The sequence below is a fragment of the Psittacula echo genome (genome assembly GCF_963264785.1).
Source record: "Psittacula echo genome assembly, chromosome: 1".
Lineage (NCBI taxonomy): Eukaryota > Metazoa > Chordata > Aves > Psittaciformes > Psittacidae > Psittacula > Psittacula echo.
This window is the reverse complement of record NC_137735.1, coordinates 83632385-83638187: the sequence shown is the minus strand read 5'-3', so window position 1 is coordinate 83638187 and position 5803 is coordinate 83632385.

Sequence of the window (5803 nt, the reverse complement as noted above, 5' to 3'; positions counted from 1 at the left end):
TCTATGGCACGTTCTTATAAAGAAAGGCAGAGTCTACACTGCAAGAGTAAGTGGGCTCTAAGGTTGACCTAAGCGTACAAGTGAGAACCTGGGCTGATGTTAGGGCAGTAGTATGCTCAGGCTCTGCCCTGCTGAAGGATCAGGAACTCTGTTTTAGCCAGTGTGTTCTCACATATATACAGAACACAGGGTCACTGTGAGGCTGGACCACTTGAGAACAGGCTCAAATTTGTTACCTTGAAGTTGGAGACAACGACTCTCAGGACTGAACATCTCAGGTATGTTCTGCATGCTTCTCCACCCCTTTCAACAGCTCTGAAAGCATAAGCACTATGAAGCCACCAGTGGGGTAGGCTAAAGCAGTAATGCCTGAAATGTAAAGATCAAGCAACGTGCAAGAAGGGTGGTGAGATGAAGCAATAAATCAATAAATTCAGGTGCAACAAATTGCATGCAAAAAGGAATACAACATTTAAGCTTCAACAACCTTTCTTGAAGAACTGCTCAAAGCTACCATAAAAAGAAGGCATCTCATGGAGATCACAGAATCATAAAATATCTCAAGTTTGAAGGAAAACACATGGATCATCAAGTTCAACTCCCTGCTCCTCACAGGATTACCTAAAATTAAACAATATTACTAAGAGTGTCATCTAGATGCTCCTTGAACTTGGACAGGCCTGGTGCCATGACCACTTCCCTGGGGAGCCTGTTACAGTGACTGACCACTGTCTCAGTGAAGAACCTTCTCCTAATGTCCAAGGTGAACTGCCCCTGACACTGCTGGAAAAGTGCAGTGGAGAAGTGGGAGGCAGCCAAGCCAGAAAGCTCACATGGGAAAGACAAATTTAGAAGAAAATACACCAAAAAAGCATTTCTATTGTTATATAACAAAAGTCAAAGAAACAAAGCTAAATACAGCAAAGGGAAATAGAGCCAAAGAAGAAGTAGACTAGGTTGTAAATTAACGACAACTCTAAAATTGGGTCAAGAAAGCAATTACCAAAGGAATTTCCTAATTTTTTTAACCACCACAGCGTTTACAGTTATTAGAAAAAAAGAAGTACCTTTTTAGTAAAAATGCAAGAGAATTGGTCAGCCAATTTCTAAGCCTAGTAAAATGCTGCTATGCTATCTATGGACAGATGTTTATGCAAAATCCTGCTCTTTAGTATTTTTAAAAATCTACATCTGTGATCTAAACAGGACAGCACATATCACATAAATGAGATTACCAAATAACAGTAAGCAGCAGAAGCACAGAAAAAATCAGAACCTTACTAGAAAATAATTTAAAAAAAACCCAAACAAGAAGTTGCCTAAATGCAAATGCTGTGGCCTGTAGTTTTAGAAAAGTGTTGACATCTATTGGTGAACAAGAAGCAGAGCAGCTCAGAAACCTTCTGGAACTGCAGACCCAAAGCTCTTTTCCAACCCTATTCTGCCATGTAACAGCTCAGATCATTTCCCTCTAAAGGTTGCTAGGTTTTAAAGCAGGGGATGAGCGTAACACCATTGTTTTCATTTGAAAATTAACAGAGAAGAGATGTAACACTCTTTGCATGTGGGCCATGACAATCTACTATAGTCTGCAGTGATGTGGTAAAGTATAAGGAAAAACAACTTCACCCCTTCTAAACTAAAAAAACAACACAGGACTTTGTTTTGCTATATACTGCTGGGGAGGAAGGGAAAGCAGGGATTCTGGGACAGCCCACTGAAGCTGAGAGTGAAGAACAGGCAGGGTATAACTCAGGCGGTGGGCAACAGTCACATCCTTATGGCCTGTCACAGACATGTCACACAAACTAATAGCATAGGATTAGACTGATGAAGGCTTGTGCCCTACTGTGAACTTCAAGGGAAGCACTGCTTACTGCAGCAAAATAATGTGGAATTCACATAAACTTAACATTGCTCCCTCTGTCCAACCTGGCCTTGAACACATGGAGCACGTCCTCATCAGACTCGAGCCATGCTGTGTCAAATTGTGTCTTCCCTGGCAGCTGGCATCAGGAGTGCTGCTGCTCATGGCTGTGCTGTTGGTCCATCTGCCAGTGGGCAGCTAGTCTGAGTTGGCAAAGAACATAATGACTTCTGTCTTTATTCCTTTCTTATGCCCCATGCTCATCCCTTTCAAGCCAATCAAGCATGAGCCCAGTGCTCATGATGAGTTGGGCTCAGTTTGTGTTCCAATCACAAATTAATATTCAGGGTTGTTCCCTTTTTGGTTATTCTGTGACTTGTTATCTCATATTGTTATCTTTGAGCTTGCACAGACTTGCATTCCTCATTTCCTCTTATCCCTGTTTATGGGAGTCTGTGGTGCCAGCTTGATCCACACAACTGAGCAAGTGAAACTCCAAGCCACAGCCTGTCATGGCAGGGCTTTGGTCAACCTACGCAGTCCAGTGACTTGAGCAATGACATACCTCGAAAGTTGACCCTTTGACAGCTGACCCCAAAGGTCCTTCCTTCTTGATGGGCTAGGCCACCTTGAGTTCTGCTCTTGCCTGTGTAGGACCTGTCAACAAAGCTACAGCTGAGCTGCCTTGCCGTAAGTCATCTTTCTATGTTTTATGTCCAAACCTTGCTATCTCCAGCAACTTTATTTAAACCTGTTCATAAATACAGCATGTTGCTGACCAGTTTTGGACAGCCTTCATGTCCTGGAAAGCTGTTGAAGACTCTTGGTGCAATTCATTTGGTTTTCAGGATATATAACACCCAAGCTATTCTCTGATTTTTTAGGCAATCACCTCACTTGTCCTTTTGCTCTGTCTGAAAGCTATTGCCAAAATTCTCATTTTCACCTCTCCTGAGTGTATCCATTGAGTTCCGAAAATCTTATCTTTATATTCTTACCACATTGCTTAGCTACTGTCTTTAGTTGTCTCTACTATATATCTTCTGAAAATAGGCCTGACATGATATTAAGGCTCCTTTCCGATGCCATGATACTATAAACATGCCTTTTAAGGCTTAAAAGAAGCCTTAAAAGACAGGGCAGACTCTTCTGACCTATTTTCTACCCATACATACCCCTGTGAAAGTATTACAGCATTGACATCGTCTATAAAATCTACGGCCTTTTTTCTGCTATCTCTGTCCCCTTCTCCACAAAGCCCTCCACATACAGCCCACTTTCAACTTTTGTCTGTTGCACCCTAGGGGAGGCCCTTAAATAATATCTAAGCAGTCCTTGAGAAGTTACTAAGGGACGTAACCTGCAGTACTGGGTTTAAATTACTTATCTAAGAGTTTGCATTACTATGCTAAAAACAGGTGAATGGCTGAAAATATGAGATATATAAAACCTATAAGAGATCTTCACTAAAAGCTCTCCTTTCCTTTTTCACTATTTATCACTTTCCTAAATTTGGTTCTAGCACGTTTGGCAGTTGTAGATGATTTAGCAACATTTCTACATACTGCAATTTTTAAATGCTGGATTATTAAGTATATAACTGAAAAAGTACTAGTCCAGAACAGAAACTTCATTGCCAAGCATAAAGCAAATGACCAGAAAAAACTTATTGAAAACAAAATATAGTTTGCACGGAGTCCTCACAGCAGCCTTCCAGTATACTGGAAGGGGGCCTACAAGGATGCTGGAGAGGGATTCTTCACCAGGGACTGTAGTGATAGGACAAGTGGTGACAGGTTTAAACAGGGAAGTCCAGGTTAGATATAAGGAAGAAGTTCTTTACTGTGAGGGTGGTGAGGCACTGGCACCAGTTGCCCAAAGAACTGGTGAATGCTCCATCCCTGGCAGTGTTCAAGGCCAGGCTGGACACAGCCTTGGGTGACATGGTCTACTGCGAGGCATCCCTGCCCATGGCAGGGAGTTGGAACTTGATGATCTTAAGTTTTATAGTTGGCTCATTAGAAAATCTAGGTGAAAAGAGAGGTCAGATTTGATGTATTGGGAGTGCAGAGAATTTGTGTGTTAGTGCTGACTGGAGAATGTAAATTCAGTACCATACAGACTCACTAGGCAGGGGACAGATAAAGAAATATCTCCCGGTTTTGCTATGCCTCCCCTAACAAGACTTGCTGGACCAGAGCCAGCTTAGGTGCTTTTGTGTTCCTCAGTTTATTAGGGTCTATGCACGGAACCAGCTCTATACTGCCTACAGATTTGATCTGTAACCAGGTAAATCATCCATGTTACATTGCAAATTGTCAGCAGTAGAAGCTTCTAGACTAAATGCATCCAGAAACCACAATTGGTTTTTTGCCTCTCCACCTTCCCCAACTTAGTTGAAAGTGCACTAAAGTGTATGTCTGCTTGGGGTTGAAAACCATGCTCATTTTCAGGGGAAACCTGTAGATTTAGCAGTTTACACCCACTTGCTAAAGTAACTACAGATTCTTTATTTAGGCTCTTCTGCTACTACTTTCCTTTGGCATTAGCAGAACCCACCTAAGACTGCTGTAGTCATTGTGCACTGTGCACAGATGCAGCTTTATAATGGCACAGAACAACTCCAGGTTGCATGCAGAGTCAGCACAGACGTAACACACGCTCGCAGGGCTATCTCACATACTGCCGCCAAGCCTTCTGCAGCCTTTCCACGGATCCCTTCTGAACTCAGAGGTCTGCACTGCCTTAAGACGGCAGAAACGCAACTCTGGGATATTTGACCACCAGCCTGTGAGCCTCCTCCCTTTTACCTTCAGTGGCCGGCTTTGTAACCGAAAGCTCAAACATCACACCGAAGACGCAGAAGCACACGGCACATCGGCAGCCGTCTGTCCTTTCCTCTGCCAGCGGCAGGGGGAGTGTGCGCTACATCCGCTGTTCCGGAGCCCCAGCTTTTGTGGTTTTAGACCCGACGGTGCCGTGAGCGCCTGCGGCAGGCAGAAGGGACCTCTGTGGGCCTGCCTGCTCAGGATCTGTCGAGAAAATGGATGAAAGAAAAGTTCAAGAAGGGCCGGAAAGGCGCCGCCTGATGCGGGGAGCCAGTGTTAATGGATTCCAGTGGGAGGTTGAACTTCTGTAATACTTTTTACTTTAATTATTTGTTATGTCAGAAATAATGGGCAAGGTCCTGGTCTGATTCTGCATCACTTGAAGTTGGAAAATACTTGGCCAAAAGTAGCTTACAACCTGTGAGGTTTGTACAGATGCTGAGTAACCCCAGGACTTGGTCTGCTAATTCCCCTACGCTTGCACTAATGCTCTTCATATTCAGAAGTAGCATCTCTTTATTGATGAATACCCAAATCCTGCAGCTGCATGTCAAGGCACGAAATGGTGCTACTTACCCTGGTGGAGCTCACACTCCGTGCCCTGAGCATGTCTTCACTTTTCTTGGCCCGGGGTAACCAACTGTTTTTAAGCACACGGTTTCTAGCAGGATCCCCAGCCCTGCAAGCCAAGGGATGCCTGAGCTCCCCAGGCTTCATGACATGTTGCTTCCATGCCTGTTTCTACCACTTTTCTGTAAACATCCACAAGCGCGCGGTGGATGAAAAAACGAGCCCATGCATCTGCAAAGGACTGCTAACACTGAGGAAGGCTGGTCTGAGTTAAGCGCAGCCAGCGCTGTGTAAAGCGCGCCCATCCTCCCTCCTCTACTGAATAAAACTCCTCTTACTCGCCTCTTCCCCCTTTCCCAGACACGGCGGCGATGGCGTCTCTGTCCCCAAGGGCAACACACACTTCCTGCCCGGCCCCTGGCACTGCCGGGCGCTTTGTGGCAGCGCAGCTGCCTCTCTAGAAACTTCTCGGTCCGTCCCTCCTCCTCCCCTCCCCTTCCTCCTCCCCACTCGACCGGGGGCCGGCGCTGCGGCGAAG